This window comes from Macaca fascicularis, chromosome 5 (genome assembly GCF_037993035.2).
Source record: "Macaca fascicularis isolate 582-1 chromosome 5, T2T-MFA8v1.1".
Lineage (NCBI taxonomy): Eukaryota > Metazoa > Chordata > Mammalia > Primates > Cercopithecidae > Macaca > Macaca fascicularis.
The window spans coordinates 56272489-56283713 of record NC_088379.1 but is presented as its reverse complement, the minus strand read 5'-3'; positions in this window follow the sequence as shown (position 1 = coordinate 56283713).

Below are 11225 nucleotides of genomic sequence, written 5' to 3'. Positions count from 1 at the left end.
TTAGCTTCATATAAGCTTGATGTTAGTCAGGGGCACTTTGGGGTACAATTTTGAAGCTCTAGGGAAATTTTATAGCAAAGGTTAAAGTCCAGAGAGGAAAAGAGTCTAGAGAGAAATTAAAAATTGGGCACAAATGGAATATAGTTTGACCCCCACAGCTCCTGCATACAAACTGCAGACCCAGCTGCAGTAGGTGGTAGTGAAATGAGGGAAGTTCTAGGGGGGACTCCGTCCTCTTCAGCAAGTGACACATGGTGTGAAACCACACGGTAGCTTGGCAGTATGGGGCAGCTGCTGCTTAGTCACTCCTAACTCAGGAACCTAGTATTGAAACTTGAACAAGCCTTCCCTGTCTGGCTGTAATGCAGCCCAGACATCCCTTGTTAACAAGTTAGTCAACAGTGCTCTGAACAATATCCGGTAAGTCTGGTGTCTTACTTGCCGAACCAGTCAAAACAAGAAAAGTGGGCTCTGTTGGAACATTCCCTTTGGTTAACTGAAGATCTCTAGTTTCATTTCTCCCCACCACCATCCCCTTTGTTCATTCCTTGTGCATTCAGTCAGCAGAGGAGCTGGGGGGGATATGACGAACTTTCACTGGGTATATACTACGTGCTGGTTACAGTTTCAGGAATACGAAGTTGTAAGGTTTGCTCTCTTTCTGCAGGAAGCTCACAGTCCAGCTAAGGAGACACATACAAAAATAAACAATGGTGATCCTTAGGGGTAGATACAATACTGGAAGTGGTACTTGGTACAACGGTAGCTCATAGGAGGGAGAGACAGAATGGCTTAATTGGATCCTTCACAAAAACTGATATCCATCGTTATTCAACTTCCACTGTATGCCAGACACTGTATCAAATATTTCACCTGTTTTATCTCATTTAATTCTCCATTGACTACCATTTCAAAGATTAGTAAAACAAAGCTCCAGGAAAACAAGTAACATACCCAAGGCCATGAAACTAGTAAGAGGCAGAGCCAGGATTGAAGTCGAGGTCAGTCTGTCTTTCAGTTCTCTGATGCTCCTCACCAAGTAATCGGTTGCAAGGATAATGAACATGAAACTGTCTGGTACATTGCCCTGCAGAGCAGGGTCATATAAGGGAATGGCGGCCATGAGGGGCTGGCTTGAGCCAGAAACAACTTCCGTTCCTGCCTGCAGAGGGAACTGGATGGGGAGGCAGCCCTCACACAGGTCTGCCACGAACTGTGACCAGCATTTGTCACTACCCTGTTCTTGCCTGCTGCTTTCAAGGGATGCCGATGCCCACCTACTCAGCCTCATCCACACTCTCAAAAGGGTGCTGGGACAATGTAGGGCACCAGTATCCATGGCCAAGGGGACTTTAATCTTGCTTCCTTTGCATATCTTGAATTTTTTTTTCTTTTCTGACCCTACAAAGGATTAAAAAAGGAAATGCCTCTTTTATTAAATATTATGATATGACACCTACCTGAATTTTCCCTGAATTTTCCCGCAGGACCATTCCCCCATTCTCACCATTTAGTCTTCATAGAAAAAGTTCTAGTGAACAATCAGATGTGATTGTGAATTTGGGTACATACTTTCTCCTGTTTCTTAACCCCACTCCCACCCCTGAGGCATAAGATAAACTATGACTAGAAAGAGTGGCCACGGTTGGGGTAGGTGGGGAAGGTGATTGGTCCTGACCCCCAGGGATTCAGATGTGACACCTGTCCACCTTTGAGGATCACTGTTCTGGCAGTTCAGTGTCATTGCTGCCTTCATATCTGGGTCAGCTTAGTTGTTCCTGTTTGTAGCACATCACTGACAATGCTTGGAGCCTGCTGAGAGAGCACAGCAGAATAATTATTTTTAAATATGTAATTTTTTCTTATTTGTCCTTGACATGTGTATATGTCAACAGGGGAGCTTCTCTCCACAACTACCTACCTAGCTAATATTCTGTCTTTTGAATACTCAGTTCCCTCTAGCCTGAGACATGAATTGGGCTCGATCTTCATTCTCTGGATCCACTCTCACAGATTCTCTTTCTCCGGTTCTTTTCCTGGATTAATTTCATGGGCTCTGAACACTTCCAACCCTCCCTTCTCAAGCATAGATAAACAAGAACAAAACTGAACTCTCCTATGGCAATCACTGCTCACTACTATTAAAACCACTAAATGTAGTAACGGAGGTGAATCAAACTCAGGAAGACTAGGATAGAAAATTTCCTTTTATGACTACCAGAAATGAAAATTACCCCCATGGTTGAAGAAATTTCCACTTAGCCACTTCTATTTTCAGTCTATCTAGATTTCTATTTTAGGCCAATGTGGTTGGAAAGGCTTATAGAACATATACCTTTTGCAATTTACAGAAATGCTTGCAAGAATCTTCCTTTGATATTGGGCAGAGTTGAGGAAATTGTCCAGAGTTACAGTAGTCCACTCTTACCAACAGTTTCGCATTCTGCAGTTTGTTATCCACAGCCAATCACAGTCTGAAATTATTAAAAGGAAAATTACAGAAATAAACAATTCATAAGTTATAAATTGTGCACTGTTCTAAATTGTGTGGTAAAATCTCATGCCATCCTACTCCATCCCATCTGGGACATGAATCATCCCTTTGTCCAGCACATCTACACCATCTATGCTTCCCCAGCCCTTAGTCACTTAGTAGCCTTCTTGGTTATTAGAGCAACTGTCTCGGTGTCACAGTGCTTGTGTTCAAGTCACCCTTACTTTACTTAAAAATGGCCATAAAGCACAAGAGTGGTGATGCTGGCATGCTGTTATAATTGTTCTATTTTGTTATTATTAATGTCTTACTGTGCCTAATTTATAAATTAAACTTTATTGCAGGTAGGTATGTATGTATCAGAAAAAAAAAAAACCTAGTACATATAGGGTTCAGTACTATCCCCAGTTTTAGGCATCCATTAGGAGTCTTGGAACATACACCCCATGAATAAGGTAGGGGGACTACTATCTACCAAAGTTCTACTTTCTGACCTCAGGGCTGAACACCAAGTGCTTGACATAGAGGAAGCATTTGTTAAGTGTTTGAGAGAGATTGTATGCTTTTCTGGAGTCATGGACATTGAAAGATACTCATGTTTTCAATTGGCCCAAGCTGTCTAGTGTATCTTTCCCATCAATTAGGCAGAGGAAGTTAAGAAGACGTTTATTCCATTCAACAGACAACACATTGAAACACTGCCTGTGTTACCATCAGAATAGTAATTCCGCTTCTGTCTCCTTTTTTCATTATCCCAAACACCTATATATACATTCCCCACATTCGCATCTTCCATATGCCATAAGTACATGGCCCAGGTAAATGCTCTATAAATATTGATGATTGAAGCCTATTGACCATTTTTATTGACATAGGATTACAGACTCTTGGAATATGTAGGGGAGTTCCAAGGTAGTCAGAGACCTCTGTACTGAGTGGCTCTGGGAAAGGGTAAGATATATTTTTAATTCAGAAGAAGATAATATCCTGAATTTATGTATAAATTGCTAACCACCTACCACACGTGTCAGAAATGTCATTCTAGAGAATGTCTCTTCTGTCTTTAGAAACCAGTTTCCATAGGAGGAAAAAGCAGCCTAAGGTAAAACTCTTTCTCTTCCAGCAGCGTAATGAGTGAGCCAAGGTCAAAAGTCACCATCCCACTTCAAAGAAGCTGACAGCTGTGAGGGAGTCACAGAGGCAGTTTACGGGAAGTTTGATATTACAGTACTTTCAGCCAATGCAAGTATTATTTCTTTTTTAAAATAAATGATTTTCAATAGAATTGCATATGGCATAATGCAGTATAGTGAAACACAGTATCAAAATATGAATCATAAACTTACCTGGAAAAACTCTTAAGAGTAGGTTTTCCATAGACGTAAGTCACATGGCCATTCCTTCTTTTTCTTTTTCTGCTCCTGTATAGAAAACTGAATAGTCAACACAACATCCATTGGCATGACAGTAGCCCATGAATTATTCTCTCTCCTGTGGAGATGCCACACACTCATTCTCTGAGCAGGATTACAATGGCCTTATAAATTCAAATGGGCTTGGCACATGTGTGGTTCTTTGTTCCAGGCCCCAGTACAGGGCCAATATTTTATTTTGTGACCAGAATGGGCATGTTAAATGCTATTTTATGCCATGCAAAGTTTATTAATGAGAAATGTTACCTGTCTCGTACTACTTATTTATTTATTTATTTATTTATTTAATCGAGATGGAGTCTCGCTCTGTCACCCAGACTGAAGTGCACTAGTGTTACCTTGGCTCACTGCAACCTCCGCCACCTCCCTGGTTCAAGTGATTCTTGTGCCTCAGCCTCCTAAGTAGCTGGGATTACAAGCATGCACTCCACACCCAGATAATTTTTGTATTTTTAGTAGAGACGGGGTTTTGCCATGTTGGCCAGGTTGGTCTTGAACTCTAACCTCAAGTGATCCACACGCCTGGGCATACTATGTATTACATATACTGTACTATTATACTATCATTATTGTTATACTATTACTATTTAGATATATATACATTCCTACTATATACACATTCTAATTTATGGCTGGTATCACCATATTTAAAATGTTTCCCAAATTTTAGCAACTACCATAATCACCTGGGAAGTTGATTAAACAGACGGCTACTCTACTCTAATCCCTAGAAATTTTGATTCCGTAATTTGGACTCTGGAATCCACATGTGTACAAGTGCCCCAAATGACCCTGATAAACCAACAGGACCCAGGCCACACTTGGCACAGCCCTGCCCCAGCTTCATATCTACGCCATTCACCACCGTGGCCCTGCTGCCAGCAAGTGCCTGTGCACAGTCACTGTGCAACTAACATCCACTGAATGACAGACTTTGGCATCAGGACATCTAGATTTGAGAACTTATTCTTCTTTAACTTCTTTAACTGATCACTTAAACTCTGAGTTCCAAATTTTCTTATCTATAAAAAGGGAATAATATCTGTCCACAGAGTTCTAGGTTGTCAGTGACAAAGAAGCAACACCAAGAACATTTCTGGCCACCTTGATCAGAAAAGAAATAATTGGATCATTATCACATGATCCAGCAGTCCCACTTCTGGATATTTATCCAAAGGATTTAAAGTCAGTATGTCAAAGAAATATCAGCACCCCCATGTTTATTGTAGTTTTATTCACAATAGCCAAGATATGGAAATAACCTAAGTGTACATCAACCGATAAATGGATAAAGAATATGTGGTGCTTATACACAATGGAGTACTATTCAGCCTTAAAAAGAAGAAAGTCCTGTGATTTGCAACAACATGGATACACTTAGTTATGCTAAGTGAAATAAGCCAGGCATAGAAAGACAAATACATGTTCTCACTTACATGTAGAATCTAAAAAAACATTGAAATCATAGAAGTACAGAGTAGAATGGTGGTTGTCAGGGGCTGGGGGAAGGGGAATGGGGAGATATTGGTGAAAGGGTACAAAGTTTCAGTTTAACAGAAGGACTAACTAGCTTAATTCAATTATTCCACTATATTCATCACAATATCACTGTGTACCACGTAATTCTATACAATTATAGTTTGTCGATATATAATGAAATTAATTAAATAAATAATTGAAAGGACATTGGACAGTTCATGAAATACCTGGCAAGGCTGCAGGACTGAGGAAACCAGGGGGAGCTGGGCAGCAGGAACCATGCCAAGATCATGCCACAGGGACAATCCAGTGAAGACATAGATTTTGAATCCCTCAAGATTCAAAGTTTTGAGTGAGAGCACTAAGTGGGCCATCCTGGGTCTTGTGTACTGGCTGCCAGGGGCCTTTTCAGATTTCATAGTGGAAATGGGGCCTCATTGTCCCTCAACATTTACACAAGATTTCTCCACAACAAGAAGTTTTGAATGCTGGGCAGCTAAATGTGCATTATGAATTAACTCCAACTTAAGTTGGAAGAAATTCAGAGAGGTCAATAACACATACACAAGTGGCAGAGCTGTGGTTTTAACTTACATCTGTCTTTCCTCTCTATACTTAGAACAGAGCCCTCTTGAGGCTCTGTTCTTTTGGCATTCCTTTGAATTTCAGTGGTCTCAAGCGGTTCTTTTCCCTCATCTATTCTTCCACACTAACAAGGTAAGAAATTCTTGACCTTACAGAGGTGAGTAGAAAGTAGAAACTGAAAAGCCTACTCTGTTTCCCTGATTGTGCCTATGATGAATCATTTTCTGACAAAACAAAACTGTTTCTAAGCTCAAATTCAACAAGGCTTGAAAGAACAGAATCACTTCCAATTTACGGTAAGAAGGATCTGTAACAATCATTGCATCACATCATCTCCAGTATATACCCTGTGTTGGGAATCATACCTAAGTTCAAGAGTTGTCACTGGTGCCATCACGATGAATGAGTGCACATCCCCGTGAGACTTCGCCTTCCAAAGCATAGCTGGTCAAGTCATGTGGCTTTGAGGAAGTAGACCCTGGAATAAAAGTTAATGGAATGATGAGACAGAAAACTACCTTAAATTTGAAAATCATTTCACATTTTATTAAGCACTTTCACTTACCTTAACTTCTTATACTATCCCTGCATATCCCTTTTTATAGATGAGAACATTTGGAACTCAAAGTTTAAATGGTCAGTTTAAGAAGAATGAGCTCTTAAATCTAGGTCACTTGATTCTGGTGAAAATCTTGGCATGCTTGAAAACGAGGGTACTCTTATAGAGAGGAGCATATGTCACAGTGGTATTACCACTGTGGGCAAAAAGTTCTGTCATCAACCAGTCGAGGAGAGGTGAGGGCCAGTGCTACCCCAGAGGTGGTAGCTTGAACGTGAAAAGACAGGGGTATTTCTAACAGCTATTAAGGACAGAACACAGAGACTGGGCTGAGTTAGGAGATAAACTGGGGCAGTGAGGCATCTTCCAGTTTCCAAAACATCTTTTTGACACTTTTTGTTATTCAAATAATCTTATCTCTTTGCTGAATAAATTTCAATGTTTGATTCAAAGCTCTTCTCTCTTCCAGCTAACATAGATGAAAACTTTGACTATAGAGGCTTGGAGTGGATGAGAAAAGCATAGTCTGGTTGTTCTATACTTCTCCTTCCCTCTTCCAGGCTCTGACAGGGAAGAAGGGATGGGGGATGGAATGGCTATCTTTCATGGCAAAACGACAGTCCCCACCCAGCCCTGTTACTCCCCACTTCTCTCTGTTAACTCTATGGATGTGGCTGAATCCCTCTACAGAGTCTCCCTAATACAGTGCAAACTAATATGGCAGACTCAATTCTGAACCAACAGCTTCCGCAAATCTTCAGCTGCTACCACAGGAGCATATTCCACAGCCCCTTGTTGCTGGGATCCCCTTGCTCCATGCCAGTCCTTTGGAGGCAGAATACTGTGAAGACAGGCAAGCCTGGTCATCTCCTACAGTGTCCACATGACCCACAGAAGACTTGCTTTGCCAGACAGTAGAAAACCAGGCTGCCGCAATGGTACCCTTTTCTCAGTTCCTTGTCTTCCTGTCTCCCCTTCTCCAACCTCCAATGACATCAAGCACTCTGCTGCTTTAGTGGCTTGCCAAAGTTCAGAAGAGAAATGAGAGGACAGGGATTCTCTTATACACCCGGCAGTCTCCCAAAGCTCTCTCATCTCTCCTAGTCTTCTCCTTTCATTGACTGGGGTGCTGGTGGTGGGCAGGTGCCTCTTGGTAGCCCCTGTGGGTGGTCAGCCTTGGTGCTGCTGGTGCTTTGGACATAGGGTGTGGCCACAGAGCAGATCCTGTTGCCCACCCAAGAGCCATTTGTGCACTTCCACCATTCTAATAGACCCTAATAATTTCAATATTCAACTTCTTCCATATTCCAAGACTCTTGGTGGGGAAATCTTTATTATCTTAAGCCAACCATGAGAATTTCACTTTTCTAAGGAATTGGGGTCTGGGAAAGACCTTTTTACTTTAGCTCTTAAAACAGGGATCATGTAAAAGGTGGCCCCTTCCTGCCTTAGGAAATTGTCCTCAGGCTAGATTCACTCATGGCACAAAGTGGCTGCATCAATTCCAGATGTTACATCTAGGTTCAACAAAACCAACACATGGAGGAGCTCCTTGCCAAAAGAACGGAAATCTTTTTTAAAATGACATATTGCTTTAGTTTATGCAAAAAGATTAAAAAATATACTCTTCAAAATGAATGCATTCCTTTTGCCCCCATAGGAAAACCTAAATATCAATACATTTTTAAAATATGATTTAGACAATTAGTTGGGAAGGCTACAGAGCTTCAACCTAATAATCAGTAAAATATTCCCTCTGAATCAATTAAAAATGTTTTTAAGTAATCTATCATTTTTTAAATGTTTCTCTATCTCCCCCACCTTTTCACCCTAGATAACCACTACTCTGCTTCTATGTGTTTGACTTTTTTGGATTTCACATATAAGTGAGATTATGCAACATGCTTCTTTCTGTGTCTGGCTTATACTACTTAGCATAATGTCCTCCAGGTTCATTCGTGTTCTTGCAAATGGCAGCATTTTCTTCTTTTTAGAGGCTGAATAATACTCCATCGCATGTATAGATCACATTTTTCTTTACCCATTCCTCCATCAATAGACACTTAGGTTGTTCCCACGTCTTGGTTACTGTGAGTAATGCTGCAATGAATGTGGGGATGCAGATATCTCTTCAAGGTATTGACTTTCTTTCCTTCTTTCTTTCTTTCCTTCCTTCCTTTCTTTCTTTCTTTCTTTCTTTCTTTCTTTCTTTCTTTCTTTCTTTCTTTCTTTCTTTCTTTCTTTCTTTCTTTCTTTCTTTCTCTCTCTCTCTCTCTCTTTCTTTCCTTCCTTCCTTCCTTCCTTCCTTCCTTCTTTCTTTTCTTTTCTTTTCTTTTCTTTTCTTTTCTTTTCTTTTCTTTTCTTTTCTTTTCTTTTCTTTTCTTTTCTTTCGGCAGAGAGTCTTGCTCTTGTTGCCCAGGCTAGAGTGCAATGGCGTGATCTCGGATCACTGCAACCTCCACCTCCCAGGTGCCAACGATTCTCCTGCCTCAGCCTCCCCAGTAGCTGGGACTACAGGCACCCGCCACCACACCCAGCTAATTTTTGTATTTTTAGTAGAGACAGGGTTTCACCATGTTGGCCAGGCTGGTCTTAAACTCCTGACCTCAGGTGATTCACCCACCTCGGCTTCCCAAAGTACTGGGATTACAGACGTGAGCCACTGTGCCCAGCCTGAGGTATTGATTTCATTTTTTTGGGGTGTATACCCAGAAGAGGGATTGCTGGAGCACATGATAGTTCTATTTTTAATTTTGGAGTAACCTCCATACTGTTTTCCAAAATGACTGTACTAATTTACACTCCCACCAACAGTGTACGTATTCCCTTTTCTCTACACCCTTGCCAACAGTTACCTCTTGTCTTTTTGATAGTAGCCATACAAACAAGTGGGAGAAGATACAGAGATGGTCTTACTCAAGACAAAACCTATACCTAGCAATTTCGGTTACTTAGAAAATCATCTTAATGGACACACACTGTTAGTGTTTTTGCTTGTCAGCTTTAGATCTTAGCTCCCTTCTGGGACAACAGGAAAAATTCCACTGTATTTCTTGTTATACTGCCTTCTATCTGCCTCAGTAATATGAAAAGGGACTTTGTTTTGTTTGCAAAAAGTAACAATTTGTTGAGTATGATTAGGTCAACAGAGGGAGTGGTTAATTCCCCATTTCTACCTAAGCAGAAAGACTGTTTGGACCCATGGCAGAGGTGTTTGAGTGCCAAATTGAGGCATCTCTGTGTGATCACATCTCTGGACACAAGCATGCCTGTTCCGAGCCCAGGGGACATTGTCTTAGGAAGTGGGACAGAAAACTGGGGAAAGAGCCCTTCCCTCTAACTGCTCTGCAGACAACAGTACAGCTCCAAGACTATGAAGGCTTAGGGTGACAAAGCAGCATCCTCACAGAAAACCTCAGCAGCACCGCAGTGATGCTTTTGATAAGAAGGCTAGAGCAAAACATCGCCAACAGTATTGTTTCATTAGGGTGCCCTTTGCGGGTGCAGGACAGAGGTCCTACAGGCAAGTAGGTCAAAGGTACATACGCGGAGTATTAACATCTACATGACTGCATTTATATTCAAAGTCTGTGGCTTTCACACTTTTATGCCATACTCTCCTATGTGTCACAAACAAAGAAAGGCTTATTTGATCTTCTTGCATCATTCAATTTTACTTAGAGTCTAAAAGTGAACTAAATCATGGCCATTGCTCTGTTCTTGCCTTCAGATGAGCAAAGTATCTTGCAGGAATATGCAATGTACAAAAAAGATGTGGTCTGTGGTACCAAAATTTTAGCATCCTTAGTACATGTACTCAGGTTTCTAAACTCAATACATCCTGGCCCTGAATTTAAAAGTACAAACTAGGGATACTTTTACTCAAGGTGTCTCAGAGGGGTGAAAATTTTCTAAGACAACATGTTTCCTTGATTATAGCATAAGAGGTCTTAGAAGAGAACTCAAAAACAGCGACTGCCCGTAGTACATTAAGTGAATGGAAACTAGGGGGTCATGCTGCCTCCCTAATATGCAAAGGGACTTTGTTTCACTGGTTAAAAAAAAAAAAAATCACCTAAAACCAAAAATGATGTGCTGCTGGTAAATGCTTTATAACCAGCTTTCTGGAAAATATAAAGTTCTGACTCATGGCATTTGTCCATTTCTGGGAGGTAAATACTCTTACCAAGGCCCATTTTTTTCCCTCTATTTTTCTGTATTTTATCTTTCTAATTTTTATTATTTTTTTAAATTTTGTTTTAAGTTCTGGGATACTTGTGCAGGACGTGCAGGTTTGTTACATAGGTAAACAAGTGCTGTGGTGGTTTGCTGCCCCTATCAATCCATCACCTAGGTATTAAGCCCCACATGCATTAGCTATTTACCCTGGTGCTGTCCCTCCCCCAGCCTCCCACCCCGACAGGCCCAAACAGTGTGTGTTGTTCCCCTCCCTGTATCCCTGTGGATTATGGCCAATTTCAAACCACCAAAATGAGGTTGTCGAATGTGGACTTGGGAAAGATGAGCCCCATGGCCCTCACCGGCATCAGTACACCACTGGACCTGCCCAGCTGCCTGTCAACAGAGCCAGGACACTGTCCCTGGGATTTGTGACATGAAATGTTTTATTATGGCCAGAGGGAAGCTTTTGAGCTATGTTGATGCCCAATAGCTC